Source organism: Pongo pygmaeus, chromosome 6 (assembly GCF_028885625.2).
Source record: "Pongo pygmaeus isolate AG05252 chromosome 6, NHGRI_mPonPyg2-v2.0_pri, whole genome shotgun sequence".
Lineage (NCBI taxonomy): Eukaryota > Metazoa > Chordata > Mammalia > Primates > Hominidae > Pongo > Pongo pygmaeus.
The window spans coordinates 25317637-25343117 of NC_072379.2; the positions used below are offsets into that span (position 1 = coordinate 25317637).

At 46.8% G+C, this 25481-nt stretch overlaps 1 non-coding gene and 1 pseudogene across 1 annotated transcript; one reads left to right on the top strand and one right to left on the bottom strand.

Annotated features, from left to right (window-relative positions):
* Positions 1–148: 148 nt before the first annotated feature.
* LOC129041473 (phosphoserine phosphatase-like) lies at positions 149–22469 on the bottom strand (annotated as a pseudogene).
* Positions 4253–4355, top strand: LOC129041912 (U6 spliceosomal RNA). Its single transcript, XR_008504018.1, has one exon. It is a non-coding gene; the product is annotated as a U6 spliceosomal RNA (small nuclear RNA).
* Positions 22470–25481: the final 3012 nt, after the last annotated feature.

Sequence of the window (25481 nt, forward strand, 5' to 3'; positions counted from 1 at the left end):
CTCCAAAGCTGGAAAGGGTAGCCCTGGCACCTGGCGCTGGCAGCTCCCACTTGGGTCATCCTTAGTCACTCCTAGCTTTATTGCTCACTGCTCAGTGCGCTTCTTGGAAACCTTGGTTCATGAGGAAAAAAAAAGACAACTCACATGCTCACTCTTGCACCGTTCTGCCCGAATTTGACAAATCTTTGGACAGCTCTCCCCTCGTGTTGCAGCCTCGGGCTTCGCAGGTCATCGCCCCCAGCCTCACACCCTTCACCAATTTCCCATCATTGCCCAGGACCCATAAGGCCTGCTGGGCCCGGATGCCCTGGTCCAGCTTCCGGCCTCCTTCCCTGTCGCCTGCCACCCCACACACTCTGTTTTCAAACAGCAGTGGGCTTACCTCAGCTGCGATTGCGATCACTCTCCTCTGCCACCGGCAGACCTTCAGGCGTGCTGCATTTTTTTTTTTTTTTTTTTAGACGGAGTCTGGCTCTGTTGCCCATGCTGGAGTGCAATGGTGCGACCCTGACTCACTGAAACCTTCGCCTCCCGGGTTCAAGAGATTCTCGTGCCTCAGCCTCACAAGTAGCTGGGACTACAGGCACCCACCACGATGCCTGGCTAATTTTTTGTGTTTTTAGTAGAGATGAGGTTTCACCATGTTGGCCAGGCCTGTCTCGAACTCCTAACCTCAGGTGATCCACCCACCTCGGCCTCCCGAAGTGCTGGGATTACAGGCGTGAGCCACCGTGCCCGGCCTGAACTGGGCAAACCTTTGGACAGCTCTCACCTTGTGTTGCAGCCTCGGGCTTCACAGGTCATCGCCCCCAACTTGACACCCTTCACTGGTTTCCCCTGATTGCCCTGGACCCAGTCTCAACCTCTTATAAGGCCTGTCAGGCCCCAATGTCCTGGCCCCACTTCTAACCTTTGTCCCTGCCGCCCACCACCCCACATACGGTTACCAGACAGCACTGGGTTCATGTCAGCTGCGACTGCGAACACTCAGCTCTGCCACCAGCAGACCCTCCTGTATGTAACTTTCCAGAAGGCTCTTCCCAGCATTTTTTTTTTCTTTTCTTTTTTGAGATGGAGCCTCACTCTGTGGCCCAGGCTGGACTGCAGTGGCATGATCTCGGCTCACTGCAACCTCCACCTCCCGGGTTCAAGCAGTTCTCCTGCCTCAGCCTCTCAAGTAGCTGGGATTACAGGCACGCACCACCATACCCAGCTAATTTTTGTATTTTTAGTAGAGACGGGGTTCAGCCATGTTGGCCAGGATGGTTTCAATCTCTTGACCTTGTGATCCACCCACCTCGGCCTCCCAAAGTGTTGGGATTACAGTGTCAGCCACCGTGCCCGGCCTTCCCAGTATTATAAGCAGTTACCTCTTCCCAGAAGTCTCCCTCCACCCTGCAATTCTGTGTTATGTAATTCTGAGCTTCTGTGGGGCACAATGAGCCCCCGTCACACCACTTAGCATGCTGGAGTGTCTGCCTGCCTTCTCAGATGGAAGCTGCATGAGTGTAAGCATGTGTCAGCCTCACGCACACATACCCCCAGCACCTCAACACTGTGCTTGGCACCCCATAGGGCTCAGTAAGGATTTTACTAAATATGGCCAGGTACAGTGGCTTGCACCTATAATCTCAACACTTTGGGAGGCCAACATGGGAGGATCACTTGAAGCCAGAAGTTTGAGACCAGCCTGGGCAACATAGTGAGACCCCATCTCTTCAGTATATTAAACACTTAGCCAGGTGTGGTGGCGTGCACCTCTAGTCCCAGCTACTCAGGAGGCCGGGGTGGGATAGTCACTTGAACCCAGGAGCTCAAGGGTGCAGTGAGCTATGATTGTGCCACTGCACTCCAGCCAGGCTGGCAGAACGAGATCCTCTCTCTAAAAAAAGTTGACTAAATGTGTGAATGAAGGAATGAATGAGTGTGTTCTTCCCTGTTCCCCGAGAAGGGTCTGCAAAAGCCAGTGCCCTTCCTTGCATCTCCTTCCCTCCCTGTTCACCAGGTGCCTCTCATTGTCTCCCAAGCCTCTGCAGACACATCCCAAGGAACAATGCTGCTGAAGGACTAGTTCTGTTCCTTGTGATGGTGGAAAGAAATGGGATTCAAGCCAGGCACTGTGGCTCACGCCTGTAATCCCAGGACTTTGGGAGGCTGAGGTGGGAGGATTGTTTGAGGCCAGGGGTTTGAGCCCAGCCTGGGCAATATAGTAAGACCCTCATCTCTACAAAAAGCAAAGATTAGCCAGGTATGGTGGTGCATGCCTGTAATCCCAGCTGCTTGGGAGGCTGAGGCAGGGAGATAGCTTGAGCCCAGAAGGTTGAGACTGCAGTGAGCCATGATCACACAGGTGCACTAGAGCCTAGGTGACAGGGTTAGACCCTGTCTGTAAAAAATACTAAAAAAAAAAAAAAAAAAAAGAGGCCAGATATGGTGGCCCACACCTGTAATTCCAGCACTTTGGGAGGCCAAGGCAGATGGATCACCTGAGGTCAGGAGTTCGAGACCAGCCTGGCCAACATGGTGAAACCCTATCTCTACTAAAAGTACAAAAATTAGCTAAGTGCGGTGGCACGCACCTGTAATCCCAGCCACTCGGGAGGCTTAGGCAGGAGAATTGCCTGAACCCAGGAGGCGGAGGTTGCAGTGAGCCGAGATCAGGCCACTGCACTCCAGCCTGGGTGACAGAGCAAGTTTCCATCTCAGAAAAAAATTAAAATTAAAAAAATAAATAAATAAAAGTATGGGATTTGGAGTGAGGCCAACCCAGCCTCAGAACTGGCTCTACCTCTTACCAGCTGTGCACTTACCTTATTTTCTCCATTTGCAAAGTGAGGAAAACAGGACCAAGCTTGCAAGGTTTCTGTGAAACAGCGCCTGCCAGCCTGACATGTGGTAGGCAGTCATTAGATCAGGGTCTTCCTCCCTCTTTCCCAGTGTCCCCGCCTAAGCTCCCTCTGGAGCCTTGAGACACACACACTCCTGTAATCTCAAGTAGCAGCCGCTACTTCCCTGACACACCTCTATCCTCCCCAAGGTTACCCTGTCCTCTATCCCCCCACAAAGATTAGTGCCAGACACAGAATAGATGCTCCAAAGATATGAAAAGAATAAAGGAGTGAATGAAGCAGCCATTGTAGTATCCCTGGGGGCATGTTCCCCAGTAGCCACCAGCCTCCTTTATTTTTTTTCTTTTCTTTTTTTTTTTTTGAGGAAGAGTCTCACTCTGTCACCCAGGCTGGAGTGTAGTGGTGTGATCTTGCCTCAATGCAACCTCTGCTTCTGCCTCCTGGATTCAAGTGATTCTCCCGCCTCAACCTCCCAAGTAGCTGGCATTACGGGCACCCACCACCATGCCCGGATTTTTTTTTTTTTTTTTTTTTTTTTTGAGATGGGAGTCTCAGTTTGTCACCAGGCTGGAGTGCAGTGGCGTGATCCCAGCTCACTGCAAACTCTGACTTTTTGGTTCAAGTGATTCTTCTGCCTCAACCTCTTGAGTAACTGGGATTACAGGCACACACCACCACACCCAGCTTATTTTTGTATTTTTAGTAGAGAAGGGATTTCACCATGTTGGCCAGGCTGGTCTCAAACTCCTGACTTCAGGTGATCCACCCACCTCTGCCTCCTAAAGTGCTGGGATTACAGATGTGAGCCACCATGCCAGCCGTCAGTTTCGGTACTTTTTTTTTTTTTTTTTTTTTTTTTGAGACAGAGTTTTGCTCTTGTTGCCCAGGCTGGAGTGCAATGGTGCGATCTCAGCTCACCGCAATCTCTGCCTCCCAGGTTGAAGCAATTCTCCTGCCTCAGCCTCCCAAATAGCTGGGATTACAGGCATGTGCCACCATGCCTGGCTAATTTTGTATTTTTAGTAGAGACAGGGTTTCACCGTGTTGGCCAGGCTGGTCTCGAACTCCTGACTTCAAGTAATCCACCACCTCAGCCTCCCAAAGTGCTAGGACTGCAGGCGTGAACCACCACGACCGGCCAGTTTGAGTGCTTTCTATCAATCCACCTTTGTCTCCTGACTCTTCCTCCTCTTCATAGTATTAATTGAGTCCATCTAGTGATTTTTAAATTTTCCTTATTGTATTTTTGTTTTAAAATTTCCATTTGCGTCTAGGTGCAGTGGCTTATGACTTTAATCCCAGCACTCGGAGGCCAAGGCGGTCAAATCACTTCAATTCAGGAGTTTGGGACCAGCCTGGGTGACATGGCAAGACCCTATCTCTACAAAAAACACAAAAATTGTGCTCTTTTCAGTAGCACATACTAAAATTGGAACGATACAGTGAAGATTAGCATGGCCCCTGTGCAAGGATAACAGGCAAATTCGTGATGCATTCCATATTCTCGCCACAGTCTGCTGCCTGTTACTTCGCTTTGCTTCCGTTCCCCGGATCCTGCCATAATGTCACAGGGCCCATGATGCCATAGCCTTCCCATGTTCGTCTCCCATTGCACCACTGAGGTTGGAGACTGGAGAACAATCTGGCCATCCCCACTCAGGCGTAGCACCTTGCCACCTGCCCCCTCGTGCAACAATAAATAAATTTTTAAAAATACAAAAATTAATCAGGCATGGTGGTACACACTTTTAGTCCCAGCTACCAGGGAGGCTGAGGTGGGAGGATCACTTGAGTCCGGGAGGCAGAGGCTGCAGTGAGCTGAAACTGTGTCACTGCACACAAGCCTGGGCAACAGAGTGAGACTCTGCCTTAAAAAAAGAGGGCTGGGCATATGTACCAGCTACTTGGGAGGCTGAGGCAGGAGAATCGCTTGAACCCGGGAGGTAGAGGTTGCAGTGAGCCGAGATCGGTCACTGCACTCCAGCCTGAGAGACAAAGCAAAACTCTGTCTCAAAAAAAAAAAAAAAATTAGCCAGGCGTGGTGGCGGGCGCCTGTAATCCCAGGTACTCGGGAGGCCAAGGCACCAGACTCACTTGAACCAGGGAGGCAGAGGTTGCAGTGAGCTAAAATTGTGCCATTGCACTCCAGCCTGGGTGACAGAGAGAGACTCCATCTCAAAAAACCAACAACCAAAAAACAAAAAACAAAAAACAAAAAAATCTAATAAAAGGATAGTAAGGAAACAGTAAGCAACTCTACCTATGTAAATCCAACCAGTTGGATGAAATGGACCAATTCCTTGAAAACTACAAACTACCAAAAAAATACTCAATATGAAACATAATTTTTAAAATCTTGTAACAGTGTTAAAAATTGAATTCATCGTTTTTCACTTTATTTTATTTTATTTTGAGACTGCATCTCACTCTGTCACCCACTGGAGTGCAGTGGCACAATCCCGGTTCACTGCAGCCTTGACTTCCTAGGCTCAGGTGTTCCTCCTACCTCGGCCTCACGAGTAGCTAGGACTACAGGTGCCTGCCACCACACCCAGCTAATTTTTTTATTTTTTGTAAAGACAGGGTTTTGCCAAGTTGTCCAGACTGGTCTCCAACTCCTGGGGCTCAAGCAATCCACCTGCCTTGGCCTCCCAAAGTGTTAAGATTACAGGCATGAGCTACTAGGCCCAGCAGAATTCTTTTTTTTTTTTTTTGAGATGGTGTCTCAGTAGTCTGTGACCCAGGCTGAAGTGCAATGGTGCAATCTGAGCTCACTACAACATTCACCTCCTGCGTTCAAGCAATTCTCCTGCCTCAGCCTCCCAAGTAGCTGGGACTACAGGTGCCCACCACCACACCTGGCTAACTTTTTGTATTTTGAGTAGAGACAGGGTTTCACCATGTTGGCCAGGCTGGTCTCAAACTCCAGACCTCAGGTGATCCACCCACCTCAACCTCCTAAATTGTTAGGATTACAGGCATGAGCCACCATGCCTGGCCTTGAATTCATAGTTTTAATAAAGCAATTTCTTGTCTTCGTGGTCGCATACAGCTAGTTTGGTGATTCCCTGGAAGGACCCATGTGACTCCAGATCAAGTTATACTCTAGTGAAGATTTATTACAGCGGAGGATACAATACGAGAACCGCAGGAAAAAGGACATTAATAGATGAAGGCTGGAAGGTCAAATGCACGCTTTCTTATCCTCTCTCTGCAGGGACAGCACAGACATAACTTTTCCAGGAGCAAACTGCAAGGACTTGTGTGAGATGTCCTTGCCCAGGAAATCCCACTTGAGTTCTGGAGTCAAAATTTGTGTGGTTAGGCCAGGCACAGTGGCTCACCCCTGTAATCCCAGCACTTTGGGAGGCCGAAACGGGAGGATTGCTTGAGTCCAGGAGTTTGAGACCAGCCTGAGCAACATGGTGAGATCTAGTTTTTATTTAAAAAAAAAAAAAGAAGAAGAAGAAAAGAAAGAAAAATCAGGCCGGGTGTGGTGGTTCATGCCTGTAATCCCAGCTCTCTGGGAGACCAAGGTGGGAGGATCACTTGAGGTCAGGAGTTTGAGACCAGCCTGGGCAACATGGTGAAACCCCATCTCTACTTAAAATACAATATTAGCTGGGCATGGTGGCAGGCGCCCATAATCCCAGCTACTCTGGAGGCTGAGGCAGGCGAATCACATGAACCTGGGAGGCAAAGGTTGCAGTGAGCCCAGGTCGCACCACTGCACTCCAGCCTAGGTGACAAGAGTGAGACTCTGTCTGGAAAAATAAAAACAAAAACAAAAACAAAAACAAAAATTGTGGGCCAGGCATGATGGCTCATGCCTGTAATCCTAGCACTTTGGGAGGCTGACGAGGGTGGATCACCTGAGGTCAAGGGGGTACAGAGCAGCCTGGCCAACATAGTGAAAGCCCGTCTCTACTAAAAATTTTAAAATATTAAGTGGGTGTGGTGGCACAGGCCTGCAATCCCAGCTACTCGGGAGGCTGAGGTGGGAGGATCACTTGAAACCAGGAAGCGGAGGTTGCAGTGAACTGAGATGACACCGTTGCACTCCAGCCTGGGTGACATTCCTGCCATGTGACCAAACACAGCCCTAAAGCACCAGGTTGGGCATCATAAATCTTTTTTCATTGTGTTTTAGAAATGGGGTTTCACTATGTCCCCCAGGCTGGAGTGCAGTGGCATGATCATAGCTCACCTTACCTTCTTTTTTTTTTTTGAGACAGTCTCATTCTGTCACCCAGGCTGGAGTGCAGCGGTGTGATCTTGGCTCACTGAGACCGCTGTCTCCCGGGTTCATGTGATCTCAAGTAGCTGAGAATACAGGCACTCGCCGCCATGTCCAGCTAAGTTTTTGTATTTTCAGTAGAGACAGGTTTTTGCCATGCTGGCCAGGCTGGTCTTGAACTCCTGACCTCAAGCAATTCTGCCCACCTCGGCCTCCCAAAATTCTGGGATTACAGGCATAAGCCAGTGTGCCTGGCCAAGCATCATGAATCTTTATGTTTACTTTAAACCTACTGACAGCCTGGTTCATCTGGGCTCACTGTTTTGGGCGTGGAGGATAACATCTGACCCAGTAGCTATGTGAATATTCCAGGAGTTGGTTTTCAGTTTGACCAACAGCCATCACCTTGGCTACAGAGATAAGTGAGAAATGAGTGAAACGGACCCCTCTGTTAACTCTTTCCTCCCACTCTTGAAAAAGGTATCTCCAGACCCAGATAGTTTCACTGGAGACATCTGCTCATAGTTAAAGAAATATCAACACCAATTATACATAATCTCCAGAAACAGAAGTAGGAGCACTTCTGGACTGATGAGGCCAGTAGAGTTGATCCTTATAACTGCAGGCTCCCCATCCATGGATTCAGCCAACCACAAATGGAAAATATTCCAAAATATGGACTCCTGGCATGGTGGCTCACGCCTATAATCCTGAGAATCACTTGAACTCAGGAGGCAGAGGTTGCAGTGAGCTGAGATCGTGCCACTGCACCGCTGCACTCCAGCCTGGATGACAAGAGTGAAACTCCATCTCAAAAAAAATAATAATAATAACAAAGAAAGAAAAAGAAAAAAATCACCCTGGGTGGGCATGGTGGCTCACACCTGTCATCTCAACATTGTGGGAGGCTGATGAGAAAGAATTGCTTGAGCCTAAGAGTTTGAGACCAGCCTGGGCAAATAGCAAGACCCTGTCTCCACAAAAAAATTTAAAAATTAGCTAGGCGTGGTGGTGCACCTGTACTGTAATCCCAGCTACTTGGGAGGCTGAGATGGGAGGATCGCATGAGCCCAGGAGTTCCAGGCTGCAGTGAGCTATGATTGCAACACTGTACTCCAGCCTGGGGAACACAGCAAGATCCTGTCTCAAAAACAAACAAAAAAACAAAAACAGAAAAAACTCAGCTCTGCCATTACCTCTTCAAAACTTTTCCTTAAGTTGCAGTCTAGAGTTGAAGACCCCTCCGCTCAGCTCTGGTGAGAGGCTAAACGAATAAGAACACTTGGACCATCATATTATAATAATTGCTTTATTTATTTGTTTGTTTGTTTTGAGACAGGGTCTTGCTCTGTCCCCCCAGGCTGGAGTGCAGTGGCACAATCACGATTCACTGCAACCTCAACCTCCCAGGCTCAAGAAATTCTTCCACCTCAGCCTCCTCAGTAGCTGGGACTACAGGCATCACCCATCACACCCAGCTAATTTTATACATTTTTTATAAAGAGGGGTGTCAGTTGGGCACAGTGGCTTACGCTTGTAATCCTGAAATGCCTAACCTTGTTTTTACTTCAACTCGTTACTTTAAATTTTGTCCTGCTTGTCTCTTTAAATCACCTAGCCTTGCTTCTCATGTGAATAAGACTCTCTCTAGCTAGGAAAGCCGGACAAACTCCAATTGACCCTTTAATTTACAAGACACTAGGGCTCCTCACTCAACCCCCTTTCCTGAGGAGTTGGCCTAGGTAAACAGATCCTCAGCATTTCAAAGGAGCCCAATTAACTGATAAGGTACCAACACCAACAATGTATGAAGTTCCCAGGAATTTTCTCCAAGAGATAACAACATAAAACCTTGAGTTCGTGTCCGGCATAGACCCTATATCTAATTATAATGAAAGATTTAGAACCTTGCACCTGGTACCGTTGCTCTTCTTGTAACCATTTGTCTTTTAAGTTGTGTATCACTCTGTAACCATTTTGATTCTTTTGATTCTTGCATGTTTTTACTTCTGTAAAATTATTACATTTGAGTCCCCCTCCCCTTCCTAAACCTAGGTATAAAAGTTAATCAAGCCCCTTCCTCGTGGCCGACAGAATTTTGAGCATTAGCTGTCTCTTTGGCCGCCGGCTTAATAAAGGACTCTTAATTCGTCTCAAATTGTGGCGTCTTCTTAACTCGCTGGGTACAATCCCAGCACTTTGGGAGGTCGAGGCGGGTGGATCACCTAAGGTCAGGAGTTCCAGACCAGCCTGGCCAACATGGTGAAACCCCATTTCTACTAAAATTACAAAAATTAGCTGATTGTGGTGCCACATGCCGCTAATCCCAGCTACTCAGGAGGCTGTGGCAGGAAAATCGCTTGAATCCAAGAGGTGGAGGTTGCAGTGAGCCAAGATCACGCCATTGCACAGCCTGGGCAACAAGAGTGAAACTCCGTCTCAAAAAAAAAAAAAAATAAATAAATAATAAATAAAATAAAATAAAAGAGGGGCATCTCCTCATGTTGCCCAGGGTGGTCTTGTATTCCTGGGCTCAATCGATCCACCCACCTCAGCCTCCCAAACTGCTGGGATGACAGGCATGAGAGCCACTGTGCCCAACCAGAGCTGGGCTACATATCTTTATTAAGCTTTTCATCAAGGCCAACTGGGCACTGGCTCCTGCTCCACCAGTCCTGTGTGGCTGCAGAATGAATGGCCCCAATAAAGGTTCTCCCCCGAGCCCCCTACCCCCAGATCTTCCTGCAAGGTTGGCAGAGCTGGATGCTCTGAAAGCTAAGGGCATGTGGGCCAACCAGGGGAGGAAAACATGTGAAGGCTCACAGGTCTGGAGTCTAATGCCTCACTGAACACAGAACAGCCACCCCGCGTGCAGCTGCAGGGCAAGGAAGGTCAGCTCTTGCCCCCTTCTCAACCCTCCTCCCAAACACCAAGCAGGTTTCTGAGAATAGCAAAAGGCCAGCAGACCCGTCTTGAGTCAGGGCCTCTGTGATCAGAAACATGCAAACAACCTTTTTTTTTTTTTTTTTGAGACTGAGTCTTGCTCTGTCGCCCAGGCTGGAGTGCAGTGGTGTGATCTCTGCTCACTGCAACCTCTGCCTCCTGGGTTCCAGTGATTCTCCTGCCTCAGCCTCCTGAGTAGCTGGGATTACAGACACCCATTATCATGCCCAGCTAATTCTTGTATTTTTAGTAGAGACTAGGTTTTGCCATGTTGGCCAGGTTGGTCTCGAACTTTTCACCTCAAGTGATCTGCCTGCCTCGGCCTCCCAAAGTGCTCGGATTACAGGTGTGAGCCACTGCTCCTGGCCCAAAGACCTTTTTCTTCATGCTTTTTGGGAGTTAATTAAGCACCAGTATCTGAAAAGCTGTTTCTGCCTCCCACACTTGGAGGGCATGGTGGAAACAGAGTCCAGGAATGCACAAGGCTGGGAATTAGATTCAGCAAGTTCTGGGATAGAAAAACTGAACCTAAAGGAAAATCGTATTGTGCTCTCAGCAGTACTTTGTAAAGAGTGTTTCAGTACCATTATAAAAAGAGGCTGGGTGTGGTGGCTCATGCCTGTAATCCCAGCACTTTGGGAGGCCAAGCAGGAGGATTGTTTGAGACCAGGAATTGGAGACCAGCCTGGGAAACATGAAGAGACCCCATCTCTACAAAAAAAATATATAAAAATTAGCCCAGCATGGTGGTGCATGCCTGTGGTCCCAGCTACTCTGGAGGCTGAGATGGGAGAATCCCTTGAGCCCAGGAGGTCAAGGCTGCAGAAAGCTATGATTGTACCACCACACTCTAAACTGGTCAACAGAACAAGACCCTGTCTCAAAAATAAAAATAAAAAGACATGAGTTAGCTGACTTTTTTTTTTTTAATTTATTTTGAGACAGAGTTTCGCTCACTCTTGTTGCCTGGGCTGGAGTGCAATGGCACGATTGGCCTCCCAAAGTGCTGGGATTACAGGCGTAAGCCACCATGCCCAGTGAAGAAATGATTTTTAGAAAACCAAAAAACAAAGATTGCAGCATCAATAGAGGGCAGTGTTTCAATCATAAACTGTTCCTGCAAAGAGAGGTAGGCCTGGCCTCCCCCAGGGTGCCTTTGCTGAGTGCACAGCGCCTTCCTCCTCGCCTCCTCCCGTCTTCGCCTCCTGGCCTTCTATCCCTCACTGCACTCTCCTGCATCAGTACATGCACCACTGCTCAGGACCCTTTCAGCTGGACAATGTCAGGGCTTTGGGAGAATGATAAGATGTGGTCCTGCCCTCTTCTAACCAAGGCAAGTGCCTACAAAAATAAAAATCACATCAGTAGGTTAATGTTTGAGTTCTCAACTAGATGGCAGGAGCTAGGCGTGGTGGCCCACACCTGTATTCCCAGTACTTTGGGAGGCTGAGGTGGAGGATCATCTGAGGTCAGGAGTTTGAGACCAGCCTGACCAACATGGTGAAACCCTGTCTCTACTAAAAATACAAAAAATAGCCAGGCGTGGTAGCAGACACCTGTAATCCCAGCTACTTGAGAGGCTAAGGCAGGAGAATCACTTGAACCCAGGAGGCGGAGGTTGCAGTGAGCCAGGATCATGCCACTCTACTCTGGCCTGGGTGACAGAGTGAGACTCTGTCTCAAAAAATAAAATAAATAAATAATAAATAAACGAGATGGCAGGCCAGGCGTGGTGGCTCATGCCTGTAATCCCAGTACTTTGGGAGGCTGAGGTGGGCGGATCACCTGAGCTCAGGAGCTTGAGACCAGCCTGGGCAACATGGTGAAACCCCATCTCTACTAAAAATACAAAACTTAGGCTGGGCACAGTGGCTCACACCTGTAATCCCAGCACTTTGGGAGGCCAAGGTGGGCAGATCATGAGGTCAGGAGATCAAGACCATCCTGGCTAACACGGTGAAACCCTGTCTCTACTAAAAATACAAAAAAAAGAATTAGCCGGGCGTGGTGGTATGCACCTGTAGTCCCAGCTACTTGGGAGGCTGAGGCAGGAGAATTGCTGAGCTGAAATTGCATCAATGCACTCCAGCCTGGGCAACAGAGCAAGACTCCGTCTGAAAAAAGAAAAAAAAAATTAGCCAGGCTTGGTGGCAGGTGCCTCCGGTCCCAGCTACTTGGGAGGCTGAGGCATGAGAATCACTTGAACCCAGGAGACGGAGGTTGCAGTGAGTGGAGATTGCACCACTGCACTCCAGCCTGGGCGACAGAGTGACACCTTATCTCAAAAATAAATAAATAAATAAATAAATAAATAAATACTGGATGGAAATCACATTCAGGCCCTGTAATTTCAAAGAAGGGAAGATCAAAGAGAAGTCTGCGGTGTAGAGGAAATCCCCTTGGACCTGGGATCTGGTCCAGACCAGGCACCGCCCTGCCTGGGAGGCCAAGAGTCACAGTGTGTGCACAAGAAATGATGGGGGATTTTCTCTTCTGGGATGAGGGAGAACTGTTGGTAGTACTCTAAGTTTTTTGTTTTTTTTTTTTTTTTTTTTTTTTTTTTTTGAGACAGGGTCTGGCTCTGTCACCCAGGCTGGAGTGCAGTGGTGCGATCTCAGCTCACTGTAACCTCCACCTCCACCTCCTGGATTCAAGCCGTCCTCCCACCTCAGCCTCCCAGGTAGCTAGGACTACAGGCGTATGCCACTATGCCCAGCTAATTCTTATAGTTTTTTGTAGAGATGGAGTTTCACCATGTTGCCCAGACTGCTTTGAAATCCTGAGCTTAGGTGATCTGCCTGTCTCAGCCTCCCAAAGTGCTGGGATTACAGGTGTGAGCCACTGCCCCCAACCTACATGCTACTTTTTTTTTCATTGATTGATTGATTGATGGAAACACTCTACTTTTTCATAGTTAAAACTGTTTATAGGCCATACACAGTAGCTCATTCCTCTAATCCCAGCACTTTGGGAGGCTGAGAAGGGAGGATGGCTTTAGGCCAGAGTTTGAGACAAGCATGGGCAATATAGTGAGACCCCATTTCTATAAAAAAAATTAAAAATTATCTGGGGGTAGTGGCTCATGCCTGCAGTCCTAGCTACTCAGGAGGCTGAGGCAGAAGGATCACTTGAGACTGGGAGTTTGAGGTTGCAGTGAGCTGTGATTGCACCACTGCCCTCCAGCCCGGGTGACAGAGCAAGACCCTGTCTCAAGAAAAAAACAACAAACAAATAAAAATTATTTACACTTATTATTTCACTAGTTGTACTAACCGATACCCTCTTTTTAACCATTTCTGAAAATGGTACTTCCTTCTTTTCTGCCAGGATATAGACACAATATTGCATATACTCATTTGAAAGTACAAAATTCTGTTACTTGCCTTTTATCTTCACTTTTTTTTTTTTTTAAGATGGTCACGCTCTGTCGCCCAGGCTGGAGTACAGTGGCACAATCTCAGCTCAATGCAACCTTTGCCTCCTGGGTTCAAGTGGTTCTCACGCCTCAGCCTCCCGAGTAGCTGAGACTCCAGGTGTGTCCCACACGCTGGGCTACTTTTTAAATTTTTTTAGGGTCTTGCTATGTTGCCAGGCTGCTCTCAAACTCCTCCTGCCTCAGCCTTCCAAAGTGCTGGGATTTACAGGTAGGTGCCACTGCACCTAACCAATTTTGTCTTTTCTTTTTTGTTTTTTTGAGACAGGGTCTCACCCTGTCACCCAGGCTGGAGTGCAGTGGCACAGTCATGGCTCACTGCAGCCTTGAACTTCTGGGCTCAAGTGATCCTCCTGCCTCAGCCTCCTGAGTAGCTGAGATGACAGGTGCACACCACAATCCCTGGCTAATTTTTGTAGAGATGGAGTTTTGCCATGTTGCTCAGCTGGTCTTGACCCTCTGTGCTTAAACAACCCTCCTGCCTCAGCCTCCCAAAGTGCTGGGATCACAGGCGTGAGCCACCGCTCCCGTCTGATTTTGTCATTTCTTAAAAATGAGATTGGGAGCTCCCTGAAAAAACTCTTCATTTTACTTGTATGTATTCCTCATTAAACTAGCCCAATGTTCACTGCTTAGCCAATCCCAACATTGGTTATAAAGTATCTATGCTAACAATAAATTATCTAAGCTAACAATTCAAAGGCAGCCATGTGCAGTGGCTCATGCCTGTAATCTGAGCAATTTGGGACGCCAAGGTGGATGGATCACCTGAGGTCAGGAGTTTGAGACCAGTCTGGCCAACATGCCAAAACCCTGTCTCTACTAAAAATACAAAAAAAAATTAGTTGGGAATGGCGGGTGCCTGTAATCCCAGCTACTTGGGAAGCTAACGCAGGAGACTCGCTTGAACCTAGGAGGCAGAGGTTGCAGTGAGCCGAGATAGCACCATTGCATTCAAGCCTGGGCCACAGAGTGAAACTCTGTCAAAAAAAAAAAAAAAAGATCCAAAGGCTCGGTGCTGTGGTTCACACCTGTAATCCCAGCACTTTGGGAGGCCAGGCGGGCAGATCACCTGAGGTCGAGAGTTGGATACCGGCGTGGCTGGAACCTTTTTTGTTTTTGTTTTTGTTTTTGAGATGGAGTCTCGCTCTATCATGCCCAGGCCGGAATGCAGTGGTGCGATCTCAGCTCACTGCAACCTCCCACCTCCTGGGTTCAAGTGATTCTTCTGCCTCAGCCTCCTGAGTAGCTGGGATTATAGGCACCTGCCACCATGCCCAGCTAATTTTTGTATTTTTAGTAGAGATGGGGTTTCACCACGTTGGCCAGGCTGGTCTCAAACTTCTGACCTTAGGTGATCCAACTGTCTCTGCCTCCCAAAGTGCTGGGATTACAGGCATGAGTCACCTTCCCACCCAGCCAAAAAGGTTCCTTTAATCCTTTTTCATTCATCATTTACAAAGATTATCTCTCTCTTTTTTTTTTTTTTCGACAACCCCTATTTTTAGATCTCAGGAATCTAGGTGGTAAAAACTTCAGCACTATATATATATATAGAGAGAGAGAGAGAGAGAGAGAGAGAGAGAGAGAGAGAGACGGAGTCTTGCTTTGTCATCCAGGCTGAAGTGCAGTGGCATGATCTGGGCTCACTGCAACCTCCACCTCCTAGGTTCAAGTGATTCTCATGCCTCAGCCTCCTGAGTAGCTGCAGTGATAGGCACCCATCACCACACCCAGCTTTTTTTTTTTTTTTGTATTTTTTGTAGAGACGGGGTTTCACCATGTTGCCTAGGTGGGTCTCAAACTCCTGGCCTCAGGTGATCCACTTGCCTCAGCCTCCCAAAGTGCTAGGATTACAGGTGTGAGCCACCGTGCCTGGCCACACTATATTTTTGGTGTAGTTTTTCTTATATTAGAATGACATGATAAAGGCTAAGCCCTATGTTAAATGGACACCTTTGATATTTATGACACTTGCTATATAGCATTTGCTTCCTGCGTTGATTTTTAAATGCTTAGAAATAAAATCCCTGGCCGGGCATGTTGACTCACACGTATAATCCCAGCTCTCTGGTAGGCCAAGGCAGGAGGATCACTTGAGCCAGGAGTTCAAGATTAGCCTGAGCAACATAGTGAGACCTGATCTCTACAAAAAAAAAAAAAAAAAAAAAAAATGAACAAAATTAGATGGGTGTAGTGGCATGAGCCTGCAGTCGCAGCTACTCAGTAGGCTGAGATGGGAAGATTGCTTGAGTCTGGGAGGTCGAGGCTGCAGTGAATTGAGATTGTACCACTGCACTCTGGCCTGGGTGACAGAGCAAGACCCTGTCTCAGAAAAGAAATAAAACCTCTGCTAGTCTCAGAAAATGACGTTAATTCAGAGGAATAAAGTGTTGTGGTGGTTGGGATGCAGTGGCACACACCTGTAATCCCAGCTACCCAGGAGGCTGAGATGGGAGGATCAATTGAGCCCAGAAGTTCAGGGCTGTGATAACCTATGATCGTACCACTGCACTCCAGCCTGGGTGACAGAGTGAGACTCTGCCTAAAAAACAAACAAAAAAACAAAACATAATATTTGACTTCACAGGGCTGTTATGAGAATTAAATGAGGTAATGTATGAGGAACTAGTATATAAAGCATAAAATGACATTAAAATCTTGGTTATAAGAGTTGTTGATGGTATTATTTAGGGAAATGAAACCAACTCATTGAGCACGCACCTAGGCTAAAAGGTGGTGCCCACCCTACAGGGATAAGGCATTGTTAAAAGTTTTAAAATGTTTTTAGTTCCTTATTCATAATTTTCTTGGGTTTGCACAAAGTCAATTGACATAACAAGATTGAATTTCTTTTTATTTCATTTTTATCTTGTAATAAGAGGTTTTTTTGTTTACTCCTGTTTTAAATCTTATGTAGTTCTAAATCAGCTGTTCTTATTTTATTTATTTATTTTGTAGAGATGGGGTCTCACTGTGTTGCCCAGGCTGGTCTCAAATTCCTGTGCTCAAGCGATCTTCTTGCCTCAGCCTCCCAAAGTGCTGGGATTATAGGATAAATCAGCTGTTTAAAACAAAAGTATGGCCAGGCGCAGTGGCTCATGCCTGTAATCCCAGCACTTTGGGAGGTCAAGGCAGGCAGATCACCTGAGGTCAGGAGTTCAAGACCAACCTGGTGAACATGGTGAAACCCTATCTATACTAAAAATACAAAACTCAGCCAGGCGTGGTGGTGGGCACCTATAATTCCAACTACTTGGGAAGCTGATGCACGAGAATCACTTGAAAACCCAGGAGGTGGAGGCTGCAGTGAGCCGAGACGGCACCATTGCACTCCAGCCTGGACAACAAGAGCAAAAATCTATCTCAAAAAAATATTAAGAAAAAATAAATAAATAAACAAAAATATACCCTGAAAAAATATTAGCATCCTTAATACACACAGCAGGAGGACAGGCTTCCATGTTTGTGACTCCATCTCCAATCATGATTATTTTCTTAAAATGAAAATTTTCCTTTAAATGTTTAATCACCTTTCCTTTTCCATCAGATTTGGCTGTTGGCTGCGTCTCAGCAAAACCTACATATTCACCTTAAAAGAGCAATAAAAACAGGGTTAAAGATTCACAGATGTATCTTACCAGTTCCAGCTTTCTGCATAGATGATATATTCACTTAAATGTCACTGAGAAGGCAAAAAATGGCCCTCGGTAAAGTCACGCAACCTGGAGTTCCATACCTGTTGCTGGGAATAAATAAGCTTTGCTTTGCTTTTATTTCCTTTTATGATTATGATTATGAATATAGAAATGGGGTCTTGATATGTTGCTCAGGTTGGTCTGGAACTCCTAGACTCATATGATCCTCCTGCCTCAGCCTCCCAAAGTGCTGAGATTACAGGTGTGAGCCACCACACCCACCCAAACTTTGCTTTTAAATTACAAATATCAATTGTAGAGATGGCTCTTTAAGGTTATAAATACCTAGGGGTGAATTTGTTGTATCCTTTAAGCTTCCAGTAATTGTAAAACCTTGTTGAGATGGCAGAACACCATAAAATATTAATATATCAAATTTATTTATTTATTCATTTATTTATTTTTGAGACAGAGTCTCACTCTGTTGCCCAGGCTGGAGTGCAATGGCGTGATCTCGGCTCACAGCAACATCCGCCTCCCAGGTTCAAGCCATTCTCATATCTCAGCCTCCCGAGTAGCTAGGATTACAGGTGCATGCCACCACACCAGCTAAGTTTTGTATTTTCAGTAGAGACAGGGTTTCACCACTTTGGCCAGGCTGATCTTGAACTTCTGACCTCAGCCTTGGCCTCCCAAAGTTCCAGGATTACAGGCGTGAGCCACCATGCCTGGCCTTAATACATTAAATGTAAAATGTTAATAGATAATGTCACCCAAGAGGAAATTCCAGATTATTTTTGATCAATTATTTCTATTCTTACTATAATTACCACACTCATTCCTGACTTCTTTTTTCAATGATCTCTATCTCTAGACCATTCAAGAATGTTCTATTAACATATTTACATTTTTAAAATATTTGGTTTTAAGAATATCAGCCCCCTTGGCTGGGCGCAGTGGCTCACGCCTGTAATCCCAGCACTTTGGGAGGCCGAGGTGCGTGGATCACCTGAGGTCAGGACTTTGAGATCAACCTGACGAACATGGTGAAACCCTGACTCTAATAAAAAAAATACAAAAATTAGCCAGGTGTTGTGGTGGGCACCTGTACTCCCAGCTACGTGGGAGGCTGAGGCAGGAGAATCGCTTGAACCTGGGTGGCAGAGGTTGCAGTGAGCCGAGATTGAGCCACTGCACACCATCCAGAGCAACAGAGTGAGACCCTGTCTCAAAAAAGTAAAATAAAATAAAAAGTAAAATAAAAAGAATATCACTATCAGTCACTCCTTGATATATCTGGAGATCTGAGATGAGATAACAGCTGTGGCACCGCTATGGACCAGAGAGGGGACAGGAGGCTTCTCCAGGGGCAGCTGTAGTTCAGTAATCCGTTTACAAAAGTCTCCCTTCTGAAGTCTCCATCTTTTTTTTTTTTAAGACAGAGTCTCACTCTGTCACCCAGGCTGGAAGTGCAGTTGCATCATCTTGGCTCACTGCAGCCTCCGCCTCCCAGCTTCAAGTGATTCTCCTCCCTCAGCCTCCCAAGTAGCTGAGACTAAAGGTGTGCATCACCACACCCAGCTAATTTTTGTATTTTTTTTTAGCCGAGTTGGGGTTTCACTATGTTGGCCAGGCTGGTCTCGAACTCCTGACCTCAGGTGATCCGCCCACCTCGGCATCCCAAAGTGCTGGGATTACAGGCATGAGCCACCATGTCCAGCCTACTTTTTGTATTTTTAGTAGAGACAGGGTTTCACCATGTTGGTCAGGCTGGTCTCAAACTCCTGACCTTGTGATCCACCTGCCTCGGTCTCCCAAAGTACTGGAATTATATGCGTGAGCCTCCATGTACAGCCTTATATGTGTTTTTCTAAATGCACTTAGAAATCAATGGGTAGGGCTTGGCTGCTTTAGGAAACCATTCCAGAATTCTACTCTGCCCATGGGCCTAGAAAAACACAAGGTGAGGACAAACAAGGAAAGCTTAGGTTTTCCCTGGAGAAAGAGGAAAGGCAGAAACAGACAGGACCAGACAACTGGCCAGACAAGACAATGTGTAAGTGCCAAAAGAACCACACAGGCCACACCTTTAATTTCAGCACTTTGGGAGGCTGAGGTAGAAAATCACTTGAGAACAGCCTGGGCAGCATAGCAAGACCCCATCTGTACAAAAAAAAATTTTAAAGGCTGGGTATAGTGGCTCAAACCTATAATTCCCACACTTTGGGAGGCTGAGGTGGGAAAACTGATCACTTGAGCCCACAAGTTCAAGACCAGCCTGGGCAACATAGTGAGACCCTGTGTCTATAAAAAATTTTTTTAAAAATTAGGCATGGTGGCCTACGTCTGTAGTCCCAGCTACTTAGGAAGCTGAGGCAGGAGGATCTCTTGAGCCCAGAAGGTTGATGCTGCAGTGAGCTGTGATCGTGGCACTGCACTCCAGCCTGGGTGACAAAGTGAGAACTTGTCTCTCAAAAAAATTTTTTTATATAAATTAGCTGGATATGGTGGCATGCACCTGTAGTCCCCACTACTAAGGAGGCTACGATGGAAGGGCCATTTGACCCCAGGGGTTTGAGACTGCCATGAGCCGTGATTATACCACTGTACTCCAACCTGGGCAACAGAATGAGACTCTGACTCTTAAAAAAAAAAAATAGGCCAGGTGCGGTGGCTCACACCTGTAATCCCAGCACTTTGGGAGGCCGAGGCAAGTGGATCATTTGAGGTTAAGAGTTGGAGACCAGCCTGGCCAACACGGCAAAACCCGTCTCTACTAAAAATACAAAAATTAGCTGGCTGTGGTGGCAGATGCCTGTAATCCCAGGTAATCTGGAGGCTGAGGCAGAATTGCATGAACCTGGAAGGCAGAAGTTGAAGTGAGTTGAGATCACACCATTGCACTCCAGCCAGGGCAATGGAGCAAGACTTCATCTCAAAAAAATAAATAAATAAAATTTTGCCAGGCACAGTGGCTCACGCCTGTGATCCCAGCACTTTGGGAGGCTGAGGTGGGTGGATCACCTGACGTCAGAAGTTTGAAATCAGCCTGACCAACATGGCGAAATGCCGTCTCTACTAAAAATACATAAACTAGCCTGGCATGGTGGTGGGCACCTGAAATCCCAACTACTCAGGAGGCTGAGGCAAAAAAATCGCTTGAACCCGGGAGGTGGAAGTTGCAGTGAGCTGAGATCATACCATTGCACTCCAGCCTTGGCGACAGAGCAAGACTTTGCCTCAAAAACAATAATAAATAAATAAATAAAATTTTAAAAAATAACAATAAAATTAAAGAATAAAAATGAAAATAAATAAGCCACCCAGAGGGCACTCTAAAGCAATAGTTAGATACTCTCAGGAGGATGTGTCCCCCAACACTGGTGCTGAAATACACCTGGAAGCACGACTCCTCTTACCTTATGCAGTGAGTCAGGTGTCCGGGGTGCTCTGCTATGAGTCTCTGCACCTGCTCCCTGGAGGGCTGGATTAGGGGTAGGCGCTCCGTAAGAGCACTTTTGAAAGGCACTGCCCCACCCATGGCTCGCTGTGTCCTGGGAGAAGACCCAAGAGTCAGGCCAGCCAGTTCCGATGTCCTTGAGGCTAACATGCCTTACTGCTTCGGGTCTACACAACATCCACCAAAAGGAAGATGCTACCAAGAGCCCCACTATGCAAAAGACAGGCTTTGCTGCTATGAGAGCAAGGCCTTGGAATAAACTTTTGAAGGTTTGCGTGAAAATAACGTTAACAGGCCAGGTGCAGTGACTCATGCCCATAATCCCAAAACTTTGGGAAACTGAGGTGGGCAGATCACCTAAAGCCAGGAGTTTGAGACAAGCCTGGCCAACATGGCGAAACCCCATCTCTACTAAAAAAGAAGGCAAAAATTAGCCAGGCATGGTGGTGCGTGCCTGTAATCCCATGTACTTGGGAGGCTGAGGCAGGAGAATTGCTGGAACCCGGGAGGTAGAGGTTGCAGTGAGCTGAGATTGCGCCACTGCACCCCAGCCTGGATGACAGAGTGAGACTCAGTCTCAAAACAAAAGAAGCCACACAGCCTATCCATAGGTAGTTTTCTTGAAAGCCATGAGCTGTCAAAATCAAGAAAGAGACCAAAGGCTAAAAGTTCTTCCATGAAAGGCAGTTGAAAATGAAATGGTGGCCAGGCATAGTGGCTCATGCCTATAATCTCAGCACTTCGGAAGGCCAAGGCAGGCAGATCATGAGGTCAGGAGTTTGGGACCAGCCTGGCCATCATGGTGAAACCCCATCTCTACTGAAAATACAAAAATTAGCCAGGCATGGTGGTGCATGCCTGTAATCCCAGCTACTCAGGAAGCTGAGACAGGAGAATTGTTTGAATCCGGGAGGCAGAAGTTGCAGTTAGCCGAGATTGCGCTGCTGTACTCCAGCCTGGGCTACAGATTGAGACTCAGTCTCGAAAAAAGAAAAAAAAGAAAAGAAAAAAGGCCGGGTTTTGTGGCTTATGCCTGTAATCCCAGCACTTTGGGATGCAGAGGCAGGCAGATCATGAGGTCAGGAGATCAGGAGATTAAGACCATCCTGGCCAACATGGTGAAACCCCATCTCTACTGAAAATACAAAAATTAGCTGTGCGTGATGGTGCACGCCTGTAGTCCCAGCTACCCAGGAGGTAGAGGCAGGAGAATCACTTGAACCCATGAGGTGGAGGTTGCAGCGAGCCGAGATCATGCCACTACACTCCAGCCTGGGCAACAGAGCAAGACTCCATCTCAAAAAGAAAAAAGAAAAGAAAGAAAAGAAAATGACATGGTGTATGACTGGGGGACTGGGGCTGTGGAGGGAGGTGCCCAGCTGCAGGGCAGGAGGGCAGGAGGAAGGGAGGGGCTCCAACCCAGGATCCACCAAGAGGCTCTGAACCTTTCCAGGGAACCATTAAGGCCACACTTTCGACCATGACACAAAGCCTCTGGATACTTGGGCCCCGCCCTCCAAGCCATCTTCTTTGGTTAGTGACAGTTGTCATTCCCCTGATCAAGCTAAGAACATGTCTTATCCATATCTGTTTGCCATAAATATTTATATAAATGAATGAATATATCAAATTCAGCTCTAAGGAATGAAAGAAAAAGCCTAGTGCTCATGTTCCATAGCCAGGGTCTAGCACTTCATCCAAAACAGTCACTCTTTAGAAATTCTTTATCATTTCATAAAGTGAATAAAAGCTATCCCTACATTTCTGACACCGCATCCTCAATGCCACACATTTGGGCTAGCTCATCGGTTCCTTCTTCTCTGATGACCGTGCTGTCAACATCAAAACACACAGCACCTGCTGAGGGGAAAAGCTTCCTCAGCTCTGAGCGGGAGACCATCCTTGGAAGAATTTTCCCCCTATAGAAAATAAAAGATAAATATATTTAAAGACATCCAATAAAATTATGAAAAGATCCTACCTCGTCTAATAAGCCAATCTAATTTGTGTCAAAGTCAGTGCAGGCCACATAACAGTGTACTCATGAGTTCATTCCTTTTTCCTTTTCTTTTTTCTTTTTTACTTCCCACATGACACCAATTTCTTTTCTATTTCTTTTTTTTTTTTTAGATGTAGTCTTACTCTGTTGCCCAGTCTGGAGGACAGTGATATGATCTTGGCTTACTGCAACCTCCACCTCCTGGGTTCAAGTGATTCTTGTGCCTCAGCCTCCTGAGTAGCTGGGATTACAGGCTCCTGCCACCACACCCAGCTAATTTTTTTTATTTTTTATTTTTAGTAGAGACGGGGTTTCACCATGTTGGACAGGCTGGTCTCGAACTCCTGACCTCAGGTAATCCGCCTCGGCCTCCCAAAGTGCTGGGACTACAGGTGTGAGCCACCGCACCCAGCTGGTACCAGCTTTTAAATATATTTTATGTTGAGGCTGGGCACGGTAGCTCACGCTTGTAATCCCAACATTTTGGGAGGCTGAGGCAGGCAGATCACCTGAGGTCAGGAGTTCCAGACCAGCCTGGCCAACACGGTGAAACCCCGTCTCTACTAAAAATAAAAATTAATATAAATTAGCCAGGCGTGGTTGCGTGCGTCCATAATCCCAGCTACCCAGGTGCCTCAGGCAGGAGAATCGCTGGAACCTGGGAGGCAGAGGCTGCAGTGAGCCGAGATCGCACCACTGCACTCCAGCCTGGGTGACAGAGCAAGACTCCATCTCAAAAAAAAAAAAAATACATATATAATATATATTTTATATATATCATCAAATATATATATGTATTGTTGAAACAATATTCAATTATTTTTGACCTAATTGTAGCAAGAAAGGAAGCATTAAAGTGGAGGTGTGCATAAGGCTCTGTGGGGACACAGGAAAAATGTTTAGCTTTATCTATGAAACAGGACTTCAGACTGGGCATGGTGGCTCACGACTGTAATTCCAGCACTTTGGGAGGCTAAAGCAGGAGGATTTCTTGAGGCCAGGAGAGTGAGACCAGCCTGGGCAACATAGAGAGACTGAGTCTCTACTAAAAATATTAATAGAAAAAATTAGCTGGGCGTGGTGGTACACGCCTATAATCCCAGCTACTCGGGGGGCTGAGGCAGAAGAATCACTTGAACCTGGGAGGTGGAGGCTGCAGAGAGCCAAGATCGCAACATTGCACTCCAGCCTGGGTGACAGAGCAAGACCCTGACTCTAACTAGAAGAAAAGAAAAGAAAGAAGGCTTCAAGGAGGCACAGGTATTTGAGCCGAATCTGACAGGTAAGTGGCCCTCTAAGTGGGTTGTCAAAGGGCAGGGCATCGATTTGGCATGTGCTGGGAGGAGAGGGATAGAGGTGAAGACAAGGAGAGACGCTTGTGATGGCAGAGGGAGGAGCATGAGCAAAGACAAGGAGGAGGAAGCAGATGACCTGCTGGAAGCTACCCTGTGGCTTGGCCCAGGGGCCTGGCAGTGCATCAGGAGTTCAGACTAAGAGGGTCCTAGGGCCAGGCTAAGGAGCTTAGATTTTAACTTCCAGGTACTGGAAAATGCTTTAAGCCTCAGAAGAAAGGTCAGAGCTAAATATAAGGGCTAAACATATACAACGTTGCCAATGTAGAGGGGATAGTTGATGACATGGTCTGAATAAAGTCCAGGGAAAGGCCGGGCATGGTGGCTCATGCCTGTAATACCAGCACTGTAGGAGGCTGAGGCAGGAGGATCACTTAAGGCCAGGAGTTCAAGACCAGCCTGGTCAACATGGCAAAACCCCATCTCTAATAAAAATACAAAAATTAGCCAAGCAGGGTGGCATGTTTCTGTAGTCCCAGCTATCCAGGAGGCTGAAGTAGGAGAATTGCTTGAACCTGGGAGGCAGAGATTGCAGTGAGCCGAGATCATGCCACTGCACTCCAGCATGGGTGACAGAGTGAGACCGTCTCAAGAAAATAAAAAATTGTAAAAGTAAAGGTCAGGGACAACAGGGAGAAGAGAAGAGCACTAAGGACAGAGCCTGCAGGACCACCACCTTTACGTCCTGACTTGAGCCTGGGAAGGAGAAGGAAAATGGTGAAGTTAAGGAAGAAACTCTGGGAGGCACAAGCCACAGAAGCTGCAGGGGACAGGGAGTCAAAACCAATTTTTTTTATTTGTTTATTTATTTATTTATTTATTATTATTTTTTTTGTGAGACAAGTTCTCACTGTCACCCAGGCTGGAGTACAGTGGTGTGATCGTGGCTCACTGCAGCCTCCAACTTCCGGGCTCAAGAGATTCCTCCTGCATCTGCCTCCCAAGTAGCAGGGACTACAGGCATGCACCACTATGCCTGGCTAATTTAAAAAAATTTTTTTTGTAGAGATGGGGGTCTTCTATGTTGCCCAGACTGGTCATGAACTCCTGGACTCAAGCAATCCTCCCACCTAGGTCTCCCAAAGTGCTGGGATTACAGGCATGAGCCCCCATGCGTGGTCTTTATTTTTTAGAAAATCTTTGGACTAGAATTAGGGTGAAAGGGATCCTCAAGGTTGCCTAGACCAGCCTCCCATCAGAGACTAATAGGTCATATACAAGGCTACACAAATAATATAAGTAGTCTATATTTAGAATAGATTGTGGTTAAAAACAGACTCAAAGCAGCTGACCAACCCACTGCTCAACTGATTTCCAACCAATGCAGTTGGCAGAATAATGCTATTTAAAGTTGTCCTGGAAAAAAAAAAATCTTTTAAGTCAGGGGTCAGCAAGCTATGGCTTGTAGGTCAAATCCACCCTGCCACCTGGTTTTGTATGGCTCACAAGTAAGAATGATTTTTACATTTTACTTTTTTTTTTGAGACAGAATCTCATTCTGTCACCCAAGCTGGAGTGCAGTGTTGCCATCATAGCTCACTGCAGCCTCAAACTCCTGGACTCAAGCGAT